We start from the raw sequence: 16,386 nt of genomic DNA, 5'->3' as shown, positions 1-16,386 counted from the left end.
GCTTGCAACACACACGGCTACAGACACAGCTCAGTAGGAGGATGCTTCCCTAGTATGAAGTCCTTTGGTCTGACCTCCTAACATACAGAGGAAACACAACAGAACGGCGATCTTAAACATAGTTGACCTCAAAGCACTCTTTCACTGACTTAACCAGAGCTGAGCACAGACTTCAGGATGAGGTGAGTTCCTAGCTACGGGACACAAGACTGCCTTAAGTATCCAGCACGAAGACACTGCACGTTGCAATGGTACCTGCGGCTGTCACCTCTAGGGACCCAGGGAAACCACAAAAGCAAACTTGATTTCTGGTGCCTTCCAACTTTCTTTGTAAAGAATCTGATACGAGACCCAATGCACAAGTCTCAAATGCTCACTTTACATTTAATTAAAGGCAGTGGTGGTGAACACCTTTACTCCCAGCATTTGGGAGGTAGGGGCAGGTGGAGTTCTGTGAGTTCAAGGCCAGCCTGAACTACAGAACAAATTCCAGGACAGCCAAGGGTACACAGAGAAACTCTGCCTCAAATGAACAAACAAACAAAAGCATTCTTTGGAGTCTAAACTTACGTGGCCAGACGACTCATTTGGGACTCTAGACCTAGTTCTGTGTCCGCCATGGCTCCAGGCAGGAGAGCAGATTGCTCTCCGAGGGCAGCCACCACTTTGGCTCCTGCTTTCCTCCCTGCCCTTCTCCCTGGGGTGTCCACCACGTCCTGCCTGGCAAATTTACACACCTGACTTGTCTTATGGGAAAATAATCCCGGCAGTACTATCAATGACCTTACAGACCATATTTCCTGGCAATTAATAACACAGCTGTCAGTACATCTCAACTGCTAACAGAAGCTTAAAATAAGAATTAGAAGGAAAAAATGGCTTATAGCTCAGCAGCAGAGTACTTGCCTGGATTCGAAGCTCTGGATTCAAAGAAAAAATAATAAAATGCTATAAATTACAATTCCCTTCAAAGTTGGCTGCGTTTTTCAGAGTTTCCTTCTTAACCAAGTCAAGATTTAACAGATGTCAAGATGCGATCAATAATGCAGCTGGGTATGGTGGCACATGCTTAATCCTAGCAGAAATAGGCAGACCTCTGAATCTGAAGACAGACTGGTTTACATTTTGAGTTCAAGGCCAGCCAGCGCTACATACAAGCAAGCAAGCAAAAAGCTGTAAGATCTAACCTCTCCCAGGGGTACATGCATTTAAGAAGGGGGTCTCATTTTTTTTTTTAACTCTAAAGATGTGTAAAATAGATGATGGACTACAGATCTCGAAAACTGTAGCGCAGGGGACCTACTCCGTCAGCTATGAGAGAAGTGAATGAGTGAGTGGTGGGCAGGCAAGGGAAGGGCAGGGAGGGAAGCAGGGGCCAAGGAGGATCCAGCCTGCTCTCCCGCCTGGAGCCACAGCTGGTCGGGAGACACTGGTCAGGAGCCTGAAGGCCGGCCGCATCACACAAAGATCTAAAAGCCTGAAGAGAGGCGGCCGGAACCATTTTCTCCACATGTCTCACCTTCCTCTCCAGGGTTCAAAGCCCCTTCTTTTCATTTGAGAATCAGCTGCCCTGAGAGGAGGCATTAACTGCTTGGCTCCAGAGCATCAAATATATGGTTTGGGCATATGCATTGGAAAGAGCTATGGCAGAGCAAAACCTCTGGCATCACTCCCAGATTCTGATAGCATATTACTTGTGTGTATATAATAGCATTAAGTACTTACGATGCTCTCAGTGAAATACGCTTGTGGGGATTTAAATCATCTGTGCTATCATCCTATGCATTTTAAAATATGCCACACATGACATAAGTGGCTATTAAATGGCTGCTTAAAACCACATATGTACTTACAAATGTTATAAGAGCTTTTGGTTACTTTTCAGTGTTTAAAGACAATGAATTTTTAATTTGCTGGCTGCCTTAACTTTATTTTCTTGTGACTCAATACACAGGGTTTGCACCCAACAAATATACTTGAAACAAAATTTTATAAACCAAACCTTGTGAGAATGGTGTAGCCTGAAAATTTCTGTGCAAGTTCGTTTCTTTAAAAGCACTAGTCATGAGGCAGGAGAAATGGCTCAACGGGTTAGATAGGCTAGGCTGCTCTTCCAGAGGACCAGGGTTCAATTCCTGGCATCTACATGCTAGCTCACAACCTGCAACCCCAGTTCTCTGACGCCCTCTTCTGGCCTCTGAGGACACCAGACATGCATACAGTCTATTTAATTACATGCAGGCAAAATACCCATACACATAAAAAAATGTAATTTAGAAATGCCAGTTGTGACTATTTTCATAAAGCAGTTTCATGAACACAGGAAGAAAGGTAATATATGTCAGTCATATTCAAAATCCTCTGGAATCCAAACTATTCTCTTTGTTTCGCTGCATTCTGTCATGTGTATGCCAGCCAAAAGAGCCATTTCCAATGAACTCCCAGAATTCATCACCATTCCAGGAAGACTCGCCAGTCAAAAGTGACCCTTTCCCTCTGGCTGCACCACTGTGCCAGGGGCCAGTGTGAATCTCGGTTTACCTGTACACACATTCTTCCTCTGGCAGCCATCGGAGGGGCCAGACCTCAAACATTCTCTAACGTGGAATGGTGAGATGGCTCAGCTGTTAAAGTTCCAGCAAGATGACCTGAGTTTGGTCTCTGGAACCCACGGTAGGAGAAAGTTCTCCTTTGACTTTCACACATACCTTCGAGAACACACACACATATGTAAAATTAAAACCCAAGGGCTTAATAAAACCCCAAGAGCAATTAGCAATATTGCTTTAGTCTAGCAAATTCTCAGAGGAATCAGGTAACTTTGATTGCATTTCTGTTTAGTTTCTGAGAAAGGGTCTCATTATATAGCTCTGGCTGTCCTAGAACTCACGCTGTCCTAGAACTCACTACATAGGACATGAACTCACAGAAGATCTTCTTGTTCCTACCTCCTGAGTGCTGGCTTAAAAGTGTGTGCCACCATGCCAGGTCCCTTGATTGCAAATAGGAAGCCATTACATCTAGTTCCCCTGTACTCTCAAAAACCAAGTGCTTCTGGGCAAAGTAGCCACTCTCCTCACGGCCAACTCTCATCTGTTTCTTGATCTTTTCCTGATATGATCATTGGACTTGTTTGTTTTGGGTCACATCTGTGGCCATACCAACCTGCTCAGTCTCATCTGACTCTGGAACTTACTGTCATTCAGGCTGCTCTGTGGTTTGTGGTGAGCTTCTCACTCAGTGCAGAGATTCCGAGTGTGGCAACCACACCCATGCCTGTCTGCCTTAAATGTGATCTTAATCTGTGGCCCCCAAGTGCTGGGATTACAGACGGGATCAGCATGGCCAGCTCTACTTGTCTCATTAACCTGAGCCCAATTTGTGCCCAGTACCATGGTACATGCTTTCAGACATCCAAAACAGATTTCATACGAAGCTGAACTGAAACTTCTCGCTATGATACAGTGACCCTTTAAGTAACGACCCACGTCCTCAAGAATGTCACTGACCTAAGAATAAGAAGGATATTTGTATCAGTTACTCATGGCTGTGACAAATGCCCCATAAGAGCACTTTGGAGAAAGAGGAGCTTGACTCGGTTCATCATGGCAGAAAAGACATGGCAAGAAAGGTCTGCAAAGCCCATACCATGCGGATGTACTGCCGAGCTCTGCTGCCACATGGGACACACTGCATGCCACGTGCCTTTTACTGCAGCTACACTTGCTCTGTGCACCTTAGTGGTTGGTTCCCTACAAGGCTGTGGTGTGAGGCGAGAACGCTAACGAGGGTATTTTTAGTTCAGTCTATCTCAAATGAACGTACGTACATCCTTACAAGCTGAAGCCTTTGATGGCAGGAGGCGCCTTTCCTACAGTTCCAGTACAAAGTGACTAAGATGTCAAAAACACTCCCTGAAGACAGCTCTTTAACAGATGTGCTGGGAAAACTGGACATCTGTGCATACAAGGATGAAGCTAGATAGATCCCTTCTGTCTCAGCTTGTACAGAAATGTAGGGGGAAAAAAAAGACCCAAGACTCTGAGAAGGCTGGAGGCAAAAGTAGGCAAAAGTAGGCTGCTATTCCAGAGAACCTGGGCTTTAATTTAATTCCCAGCATCCACATCGGGCAGCTCACAACTGTCTGTAGTGCCAGCTCCCGAGAATCCAATGTGTCTGGCTTCCAAGAGCACTTGCACTGACATGCACACGCACACATACATGTAATTAAAAATATATTTTAAAAAACCCTAATATTCTGCCAGGCAGTGGGGGCATGCTCCTTTAATCCCAACACTTGGGAGGCAGAGGCAGATGAATCTCTTAGTTCCAGGTCTATAGAGCAAGTTCCAGGACAGCCAGCGCCACATAGAGAAACCCTGTATCAAAGAAAACAAAAACAACAACAAAAGCCAAACCAAACCAACTGCCCACAGAACAACAACAAAACTAACATTTCACTGAGGCTGGAGGGCTCTGCACTTAAGAGCACTTACTGATCTTGCACAAGACCCACATTTGGTTCCCAGCACCCACAGCTCAAAACCACCCTCAACCCCAGTGCCAGGGGATTCAGTGCCCTCTTTTGGTCTCTGTAGGCACCAGGCAAAACACACACACACACACACACACACACACACAACCTGCACGCATGCATGTGTACACACAATATACACATAAAATAAAAATGCCATCTCCAGTTTTCTGGGAGCTGGAGAGATGGCTCTGTGATTAAGCACACTGGTTACTTGTTTTCAGAGGACCCAGGTTCTATTCTACACCCACATGGTGGTTCACCACCACCAGTAACTACTCCAGTTACAGAGAATAAGACCCATTCTGATTGCCATGGGCACCAGGGATGCCCATGTTACAAATGCATACATGCAGGCAATACACTCATACACATAAAATAGCTCTAAAGACAGTTTTAATAATTCCAGTTATCATCAACATAATGACCTTTCTATTTTTTTGTTCTGTGACACTTGGAAAGAAAGCAGGAGGTGGAATATGATTACAGACGCTGGGAGTTTCTACAGGGTCGGGGACCAAAGGGCAATGCTGTGAATAATACAATCTAAATCTCCTAATTAATGCAATGATTGTCTCTGTTTTCAGATTCCTTTTGAAAAATATTAAAATGAAAATCAGGCAAGCACCATGAAGAAAATCCAGAAACACAAAACAGGCAACTAAATTACAAGTCAATAAAGCAGAGGAATGACAGTAATAGCTAGAGTGTATATTACAGCTAGAGTGTATTATTGCTAGAGTATATTACAGCTAGAGTGTATATTACAGCTAGAGTGTATATTACAGCTAGAGCGTATTAAAGCTAGAGTATATTTCTAGAAAGAATTACTCTACTGAAATTTAAAATGTCAATAAGTTACACTGCATTAATTCCTCCTTAGCTCATATTGTCAAATAAGTACATAGTATTTACATTTTAAATAATTAATTACATGTTACAGAAACAATTTTTAATAATTATTAAAAAATTAAAGTCTTAAAAGACCACAATCTAAACTTTAAAGACCTTTATGGCATGCTGTTTAAATTTCGACACTATGTTCACTTCTCTACTCTTATACATCTAGATATTTCCCATGTATCTCTCGTTAAAATGTTTTTATATCTAAACGGCCATGTTGACTTCCATTCTTTAAAGATCTTTATAACTGGAATGTGAACTAGTATTTTACAGGAAGCAGGCACACAACTTTTATATAAACATACACTGTTTACTTCAACTAAGCAAACACAGGGATAGGGACATACCACAGACATAAAGCACCTGCCTAGTGTGTAGGAGGCACTGTGTTCAAATCAGGTTACCACAACAAAGCCTGCATGTACCACTGTCCATTAAACAAAATTAAACTGGTACAGCAATCCTGAAAGTCAGGCTTTGTGACACATGCCTACGTCTTCCCAGCACTTAAGGTCGAGGCAGGACTTCATGTCTGAGAGCAGGCTGGCCTAGGAGACCCTCAGTCAACAGGGGTAAAAGAAAAATCTGGAGACTTCCTTCAGGGACATATGTTAAAGCGGGCAACATATTGAACCTCTCTTTTGACAAAGGCAATTTTTGCAATAAGTTGTCTTTTCAGTTGTTACATTATTGTTGTGTGTTCACGTGCATGGATGGTGTAGCTCGGGGAACACTTGGCACAGCATGTGAAGGCCAACCGCCTATTTTCCCTCCCACTTCCCCATTTAGCAATCCATCCCTCCACTGGGCCCCGGGCAACCACACTGAACTCGGATCCAGGTCTGCCGGGCCATGGTGCAGGTGGGAGTTTCTTTTTACTGCTAACAGCTTAAACACATCCATTCAAGGCAGTTACAAGTGGGAAGACTTAGCAGTTTCCAGCATGAAAACTAGGAGGAAAAGACCATTTCCCTGGGAGGTAAGCTTTGGAATTATACACAGCAATAGTTAACACGCATTTGCGTGACGGTGAAAACAAATAATATTCAGTTTTCTACCTCCTCCACACAGCCATGCAGAAGCCTGTCCCACTGAAGGGATGTTCGTAAAATGCCCAGGGTCAAAGCATAGTGTTTGGTGGGCGGTAGGGGGTTCAATATTGTTGAAGGGACAAATCATTGAGTGAAACGAACACAATAGGCTCTCTAACTCCCCCTGTCCCCATTATTCCTATTATGTGCTTTGCCAATCGTGATGTAGTTCTTTCCCTTCCCTCCAAAAGGCTGTGGTTATTCTTTCTTCCTTTAGACACCTAGAATCTATAATTACCCCGATCCTCCTCATTAAGCAATAAAGAATTAGCCTTTCCCTGGTCCTTATATCCTAGCTGGAGGGTTTTTGTGCTATAAAGCTAGCACAAAGCAAATTGTGCCTCTGGGCTAGTTGAATTCCTTACTCCTATTCCTACTTATAATTAATTAATTTGGGGTCAATATTTTCAGTGTCACACCAATACATTTATACATTAACTTCCTGAGGCAAACTTCAATAACAATAGTGAAAACATAAAAAGCAGAAAGGAAGGAAGGAAGAAACCACTGCATTCAACGATGGGGCTAATAAATTGAGTTAAAATACGTTCTGTATAAAACACCTATACTCTCTACTTTTTAGTATGTTCATGATATGATCTAACAAATATATCCTTAGGAGAAAAAAGCTTTTCTTCCCCATGATTGCCAAAAATCTGAAAATGTGGTCAAGAGCTGGGTAATGATGGCACTCTCCTTTAATCCCAGGCAGAGGCTGGTGGATCTGAGTTCCAGGAGAGCCAGGGCTACATAGAGAAGCAGGTCTCTCTTCTCTCTCTCTCTCTCTCATACACACACACACACACACACACACACAGAGAGAGAGAGAGAGAGAGAGAGAGAGACCAGGACTGTTGCACAATTAAAGCAGCCAAACATTCAAGCTTTTTATACTGTACCCACTGAACTATTTGTTCAATATCACAATTGGGGATAGTAATAAACGCTATATAAGGCTCGGAGTGCCGACTAATCTGTGTGAGTTCCAGGCCAGCCAGTGAGACCCTGTCTCAAAATAGCAAACATACAATCAAAACAATTGAGGAAATCTGGAACTCGAAGAGAGAACCCGAGTGGGTCAAATGTTTAAAAATCTCTTTCAAATTATCCCAGATACTAAATTAAAGACAAAATAATTACATACCCCCTCCCAAATACTGTTTCATCTCTTTAGGGCATTTAGCTATTGAATCTCATTGAGATTGTGAAATCTTCAAAGATGCGCTTAACTCCTGTTTGGCTATGCATATGATTACAAATACAGTCAATTCTTTTTTGCTGTTGTTCACACCAAATACTAGCTTTGAAGACACCTCATACTGAAATTGTGGGCTCAAGGCGTTATCCATCCCTATTCTGGTCCCACCCAGAGACCTGTCTGGTCTCAACAAGTAAAAAGGAAATCAAGAGCAAGGACTGAAGATCTTATCTCCATGCTAATTTCACAGCTCAGCTATTTCCAAAGTGTTACAAATTAATGTTTAAAAGGGTGGGGGGAGGCCTGAGGAAGTGACCCTTCCAAGTCACTAATGTTATCTCACAGGAAATTATCCAGCTACGAGTAGAATTTACATCTGCTTAATGTTCCACTTGAAACAATGACTACTTCCCACATTTTTCTTAAGGTGGCAGAGCGGCAAGTCCTGTCCTCTAACTTTGAGTAGCCGTGTCCCCGCCTCACAGTGACATATACGGTTCCTTCTCCTCAAAGACGGCGGAAATGGTTTTGGAAAGCTAGTATTCCACACTCAGACACAAGTCAGCGTCGGGTGGGTGGCAGCAGGTGCTGGCGGCGGCACTGAGACCTGACCCACGCAGGGAAGGTGACTGTCACCTCCCGACCATCACAGCTGCCGACTGGATGTGGTCAGATGCGCCGGGCGCTTGCATCGCATCGCATCGCATCGCAGCGCCGGCCCGCGTCCGCCCCGCGCCCCCTCTGGCATCTCCACCTGCAGCAGCATCTCCGGTACCCGGGAGGTGGCCGGCGGGCTCCGGCTGCACGACCGCAAGACGCACCGGGACTCGGCAGAGGCGCCGGTTCCAAGTTCTCCGCCCTCGCCACCGCGCGCCCCTCGGCTCGCTCCGTCCGTCCGTCCGCCCGCCCGTCCGTCCGTCCGTCCACGGCGCCCTCTCCTCCCGCAGGGTCCCCCGGCCGCCTGTGGGCGGGGAAAGTCTCAGGTGCCTCCCGCCCCCGGGCTCCCGTCGGGCGTCCGCTCCTCCAGGGGAGCCTCGCTCAGCCAACCGCCGCCGCCGCCGCGCGCGCCCCTGGCCACTCACCGGCTCGAGCCCGAGCAGCCATCTTAGCGCACACGGCGCGCCCCGGGGCCCCCAGCCCGGCGGCGTCTGGGTGGCAGCCAGGGTCCCGGCTACGTCAGCCCAGGCGCGAGGCCACGCCCACTCGCCACGCCCCCGGGAGGCCACGCCCCCGGCATCCCCGCACCAGCCCCGCCCGGCTGCAGTGAGCGGGCGCTGGCCGCCCCCGCGTCCCACGCGAGGCGCGTGGCGCTGCGTGGACAGCAGGTCTTCCTCTCCGGGAGGGCTTCCCACTTGCCGCAGCCTTCGAGGAGGCCGGTAGGAGCGAACCCGCTGGGAACCGCACGCGTGTGAGATGCGGGAAAAAAAAAAGCCCCACAGGTGCGTGCTCACAGAACCCCCCCCCCCCGGTTTCCCGCGGCTCAACCCGATTTCCAGTCGTCAGGCAGTGACCCGAGTCCATGCAAACGGGGGGAGGGGCGGGGGGGTCGGCATTAGAAAGCCAGGCCTACAGGCACACACAGATCTGTCAATCAGCTGGAGAGGCGACTGGTTAAGAGCGCAGGCTGCTCTTCCAGAGGTTCCCGGTTTTATTCTCAACACCCACAAGGCCGCTCACAACTGTTATCCCAGGTCCTGGGAATCTGACGCCGTCTTCTGCTCGCCCTCGGAAGCAGGCACACACGTGGTGCAGACATACATTCAAGCAGAATATACATACACTTAAAATAATAACAAAGCTCTTTTTTTTAAAAAGAGCTCTGAAAGCCACTTCTGCCTCAGCAACCCCGTGGGATACTAAAAGTACAGGCACGCTTTCCAAAGAGAGCTGGACAAACATGCGAAGTTAGTATCACTGGAATGCTACGCCTGGCACTACTTTTGTTAGCATTTTTAAACCAACAAGTACACACTAGGGATTTTCTTTCAGTAGTGAGGGACGAAAACGAAATGAACACAACAATATTTGAATGGATAAAATATCTAACCAAAGGGACATGGCAAATTAACATCTAGTATAGTAACCTCTTGGGAGTTCTTAGGTTGGTAACAAAATGACAAGCATTAGAGTGCAAAAGATTCCTATTGAAAACACTGAATATATGCATGAAAATTACCAATACAGGGAATATAGTGATGCAAAGTCGAAAGGAACGAGTGTGCATAATTTAACATCCTTTTAGTACACAGAGATTCCAATTCAGTTCTTTGCCGACAGCATTTCCCTTCACACACAAATTTAATGTTTATTTTATGTGTGTATGTGTGTAGGCACTGAATGCCCCGGTATGCACGTGGTCAGAGGACAATTTGTAAGGGTTGGTTAACGTTAGGCAGTTTCACAGCATCCTCACTTAAACGCCCCCTCCATACATATTTGGGCACCAGGATGGAGCTCCGCTCACCAGGAATGGTGGCAAAATGTCCTTACGCGAATCATCTCTTCGCCAGGCTAGAACCATCTCAAGTGGCTTGGAGAACTGGAGAGCACAGCAAAAACTGTCTTTAAAGTGAAATAGGATTCGGATCAGCAGCAATAGAAAATTCCAGTCAGAAAACAAGAGCACATGGTCAAAAGGACTCTCATACAGAAGAGTTCAGAAACGGGGTGTTTCCTGAGATTAAAATGTCTTTTTTATTTTTTTTAATGGCACATAGCCTGTTAAGAGCCAAACCCATGTGAATGAATGGAGAAGGGTGTGAAGTAGGAAGGAAACAAAGCAACAGCAAGCACAATTAGGTAGAGTAGGATGCTCTCAATCAAACATCTTGAGTGCAAGTTTGGATGGTGCCAACTGGACAGCAGACACAGCAGAACTCGATGCTAGAGTTAATTACAGAGAGTGTTTGTAACACTTTGTTTACTGTTACAAATTCCCTCAGCTATCACCGGTTCCTGCTCTCCCCACCAATCATAGCCTGCGGCAGGCTTTCACTTGTTTTCTGAGCTCAGGACCTCTCTAAGTAATCGCATTGTTATCAGAATTATCTTCTAATGTCTCTTTTGTTTCTAACCAATCTCTCATCAAACCTAAGCTTTTCATTATACCAGGGTACCACCTCCCACCTTTCGAAGCTGATTCCCGACACTTACCTATTATATCCTTAAACTCAGTTCCCAAACTGGCTTTTAGACTAAGAGGTCAGTCCTTTTACGTTCTCCAGGTTTTAGATGCTTCCCTCCGGTCTCAACTCTTCTACACCATTACAATAAAGCTCTCACAAGGCTGGCCTAAACTCTAACCTCCTGGAAATCACTTTCCTAGGAAAGGGGGTCCCTGGCTTCCCATCCCCCAACCCAGCAGCCCATTATTATGCAGCCCTTGCTTTTGTTCTGAGTTCTGAGACTGGTTCCCTCCATTTGCATTGCAACCTCTTTAGGGGTGAAGATGGAGGCTTTGCCCCGTTTGTTTACCCCTTGGCAGCTCAGAATATAGTTTCAGCCCAAAAGACCCTTAAAATTCCTCATGAGAACAAAAGGGGAAGCTGCCTGATGTACGATGGAGCTTTGAGTGGTGTGTGTGGAGTTTCCTTTGCTCCTACCAACCCAAACTTGGAAGAAATGACAATTTACCCTTTTCCCCTAGGTAAGCAATTTCTTAAGAAATCATTTTAAGGACGCTGACTCCTAATTAGTATGATTAGTCGCTCCTGAGGTACAATACAAAACCATCTTGTCTCAGAGTAGGAATGGATCCAGGACAAGCACACTTCACAAGCCTCCGGAGCTTGCTTTCTATGCTTTGCATTAGTTTTAAGAATTTTTTTTTTTTAAAAATCCACTCTTTCATAAATCAGAATTGTCTTTATAATTTGTATTAGAGTAAAGAAGAATTAATAATGTGTTTTCTAAGTTTTAGGATGTACAAGAACTTTCAGCTTTTTGGGGCGTTCCTATCCTCTAATTTTAAGATTCACGGACCACCTTTTGAATACCTGAGTGCCAAGCATTACGACAGGATTGGAAACTATCCTTAGCCTTCATTTCAACCTTATGAGGAGATAAAAGGATTGAATAGAGGAAACAGATTAAGAAACACTGCAGTGGGGGTTGGGCATGCGGCTCTGTGAGAGGGTGCTGGCCTAGGGTTCAATCCCCAGTCCTGCCACAAAACAAAACACCCCGTTTGATTGAGGTGTAGCAGCTTGGTACAGTTGAGTTTAAATGACAAGAGACCCAAAGGACCCCAGGTTTCTGGCAAATGTGTAAGGAAAGAAAATGGCTGTAGGATTGTCCTTTTTTAATTCTAAGGAAGAGCGAGTGTGACATTTGGTAGAGGTGATTCTTCATTTTTGATGTAGGGGATTGAGTGAATCTGGGAACTTGTCCATGCTAAGCTCTTTGCTGCTAAAGAACTTTTTCTGTGTGTGTTTTGTGGTCTGTGACGGAAGCTTGGGTTTTGGAGGCAAATTCCCAATACATGCCTACTAGCGACTACAACTGAGTACTGGGTTAGGTCTGAATGGATGCAAAATTGTGACTCCAGCCTGTTCAGCCCCTCTTCACGCCACCCCATCTCTACCCTCCCAGTCTTTCAGGGTCCTTTTACTACTGTGTCCAGGGTTTTACTACATTGTCCAGGGTTTTCTCAGTTCTTCCTCATCCAGATCTCCCCATTTTTGTGGGCCCGAAGCCCCAGCCTTCTACTGTGGAAGGTGTTCTGTTATCATACAGAAAATTCGTTCACCTGTAAAGTATGTGGTCATCAACTTTTACTTTAACTTTTCATTTTAAAGTATGAATCCATGAATTTTATTAAATGCAGTCACCTGGAGAATGGCATTTCTAAAATGAGATCTTAAATATTGTTTTATGTTTGTACTAAAATACCAGTAAATTTGGGGATAAAGAATATAAGGTTAAATTAATTATAATACTCTGGTAGACATTGACAGCAATGTTTCAAAATCCCTTCCTTATACAAAGAGTCAATTAAAAAAAAAAAGGTGAGACAGGGTGTGGTCCTAGGAATTAAAACATTAACTGTTAAAGGTTCAGTAAAAACTATGGCAAAAAGATACACGTCTTTCTTTTCTCTTTCTATTTTTATTTGTGAGTTTGTTTAGTTATTTATTGGTTTTTCGAGACAGGGTTTCTCTGTGTTGCCCTGACTGTTCTAGAACTCGCTCTGTAGACCAGGCTGGCCTCAAACTCACAGAGATCTGCTGACCACTAAAGGTGTGTGCTACCAACCATCCAGTGTCCTCTGACTTTTAAAACCGTGCATCTGTGATAGAGATTCTGTGTCGAGGGTGGTCATAACATATGAAAGCTTCTGTCTTCTAACTCTGTCTTCTTGTTGTTGTCGTCTATAACTACCTGATGCTAGGCTTCTTGCCTTATGTCTTTGTAAACATTTTCTTGAAACAAGGTCATCAACAGTTCCTTTCACGACAAAGCTCAAAAAATGGACAGATTTGCTTCAGTGTTTGCTAGTTGATCCCATTTTCCTTCTCAAAATACTTAGCATTTGTTTTTCAATTTATATTGACACCAGGAAAATTCAGATGGGAACTGAGTGATAATGTCATTAGGCATGAGACAACTACATAGCACTTTAATAATAGTATCCAATGGATGCTAAATGCTTGTTTTGTTTTTGTGAGACAGGGTTTCTCTGTGTAGCCCTGGCTGTCCAGAAACTTGCTCTGTAGACCAGGCTGGCCTCGAACTCACAAAGATCCACCTGCCCCTGCCTCCTGAATGCTGGGATTAAAGGGTGCACCACCACCACAGCCTGGTGTTGCTATTAAACCTTATTTTGTCCTGATACAGAACGTTTACCAATCTCTTTTCCTTTTCCTTAAGACCAGGCATTGTAGCTGCTATATCTGGGCAGAATTTGATCAACTTGTTCAAATATGTGTGCTTTGGGGAGGTTGAACTTGGCAAGGGAGAAGGAAGAAGGAACATTTTTTCCTAACCAGATCACAGCAAACTCTGCTGTCTCTGTTCAGATTATGCAGTTTGTTTTGTTTAACCTGTAACTTGACATTACTTTTCTTCTTTGGGATGGCGTTCACATTTTCTTGCCTAGGCTGTCTATCTACATACTGTTTTATCTGCATGCCTTTAACTCAGTTTCACCGAGATCAGGAAACATAGCTTCACGTCACTCTCAGATATGTTACTGGCCCCACACCCCTTTCCAGTCAGTTGGCTCCTGTGGGAATGGAAACACAGCCCTGGGTTCATTTGCACGGTGCTGAAGCACATAGAAGGGACCAAACAGTGTAATTACCGCAACTTACCAGACGGCGGCATTGCTTTAAAATTAAGCTGAGTGGATCATGTTGAAGCCACTGTAGTGATAATCGTTAAGAATTACTTACACTTTTCATTTTCTGAGGTAAATACATAACAACAATGTCATCTTTCTACAAAAGACTTCCTCACAGTTTCTGCAGTGTTATCTATTGAGCATAGGGAGTTTTAGATTCTGTGTGAAATCAGTGGCAAAAATACAGCAATGGATAGATTTATTGGTTGTCAATGAAGAGTCACGTATATTAGACTATTGGTCTCTTAACTGACAGACCTGAAAATAATAAAGACATGGTATCTGTTTCAGCAACATCAATTAGTTCTTAATTTTTATCATTTAATGTTCCCATGCTGATTTTCACAAACATTTGGTCTTGTTCCTTTAGATTTTCATCCCTACATCTTTTACCTATCAAAATGCCTTCAGTCATTTCATTTGTAAATGAAGCAAGAACTATGGGTTACCCAGAGACATATGAAAGGCATTGTTCCAGTGTAAATACAAGAACAAAAAGAACTGTGTATTAGTAATATTAGTAATAATGCCTTTAACTACAGAGTAGCTTACACATCTCAAGAGTTTTCATATGCATTTCCTATCACATATCTGTATCCGTATGTATCTCATTTAGCTGTAGGGAATGGGGTATTAAGTAACAGTAATCAGCAGACGGAGTAACAGTAATCAGCAGACGGAGTAACAGTAATCAGCAGACGGAGTAACAGTAATCAGCAGACGGAACTAGAAAACCAATCAGGTAACTAATCATTGTTTCTTTAAGTGCACCTTAAAAACACCATTGATGTGATTTTCATTTTTTTCCCCTTTGTTTTTGAAGACAAGGATTCTTTATGTAGCTCTGGCTGTCCTGGAACTTACTCTGTCGACTAGGTTGGCCTTGAACTCACAGATATCCACCTCCTAATGCCTCTGAAGGGCTAGGATTAAAGGTGTGCACCACCACTGCACGGTTGGAAAACAAGTTGTTTTCATGCTGGCATTTGTGGGAACTACTCACTGTGACACCCAAGATACTACCACAGGCAGCTAGCTGTGAATTCTAGTTATCCTTTTACTGATGTGTGGGTTATCTGTTATCAGAAGCATCGGACAGAGGCACCTTAACAAGCCCCTTCTCCCCAAGGATGAAAAGATCTCAAGCTGACTCAAACGAAGAGGGTCAAAGCTTGTCATAGTAACTTTTCCGTTGCAGAGATAGACAGCAACTCATATAGGGCAGCGTTTAAATTATGGTTTCAGAGGGTTAGAGCCCATGATGGTGGCGGGCAGGGACAGTTGAGAGCTCACCCCTTCACCCACAGCCACGAGGCAGAGAGAGGGACACTGGGAATCTCACGAGTCTTTTGAAACCTCACCTCAAACAATGCCACATCGATTAATGTTTCCCAAATAGTTCTACCAAGTACTATTGGGGCCATTTTTTTTTTTAACCACCACAACCATGTTATGGTTTCTCTGGTAGGCAGGGAGCTGGTGGAATTCGAGTTGCACCTGTACTCCTGTTACTGTTATAATAAGGCAGAGGTTTTTACAATATAGCCTACTATTATACATTTGTGTGGACCACTCACACTCACTACTGGGGGAGAACTCTTAATTTTAGAGCAAGCTAAATTGATTAAATGCATTTGTACCCACCTACACAGAACTGCTAATCTATTTCAAAGCCTCTGTTAAGTTGCTTGCTGTAACAATAACTTACTTTTTCCCCTTCCTTTTTTCTTTTTCTTTAAAACAAATCGAAACAAGGTGGTACAGGCCTTTAATCCGTGCACTTGCCTGTTCTGCATAGTGAGTTCCAGGACAGCTAGGGCTTTGTAGAGGCCCTGTGTCAAAACACCAAAACACGTGTTAGAGTTATTTGTTTTAATAGTATGAATATTTTGCCTGCATAGATGTATGTGTGCCCAATGTGTGCCTGGGGTATGTCTAAAGGCCCTGGAAGAAAATATCACAACATTGGGCTGTGATCTATCATGTGGGCGCTGGAAACTAATCCTGGGTCCCTCTACAGTAGCAACAAGTACTCCTAAATTCTGGACAGTCTCTCCAGGTGTGTGTGTGTGTGTGTGTGTGTGTGTGTGTGTGTGTGTACGCGTGTGAGTCAAGTGCCCAGAGAAGCCAGGGGAGTCAGTCAGATACCTCTGGAGCTGGAGTTACAGGCGGTTTTGAACCATCTCCCAAAGGTGCTAGGAATCAAATTCAGAAAAAGCAGTGGGTGCTTTCAGCCACCGAGTCCTCTTTCCAGCCCCTTTCTGCTTCTTTCTTTCTTTCCTCCTCCCTCTCCTCTCTCTCTCTTCACTTCCTTTCTCTT

Source organism: Phodopus roborovskii, unplaced genomic scaffold (assembly GCF_943737965.1).
Source record: "Phodopus roborovskii unplaced genomic scaffold, PHOROB, whole genome shotgun sequence".
Lineage (NCBI taxonomy): Eukaryota > Metazoa > Chordata > Mammalia > Rodentia > Cricetidae > Phodopus > Phodopus roborovskii.
Note: the sequence above shows the minus strand (reverse complement) of the source record.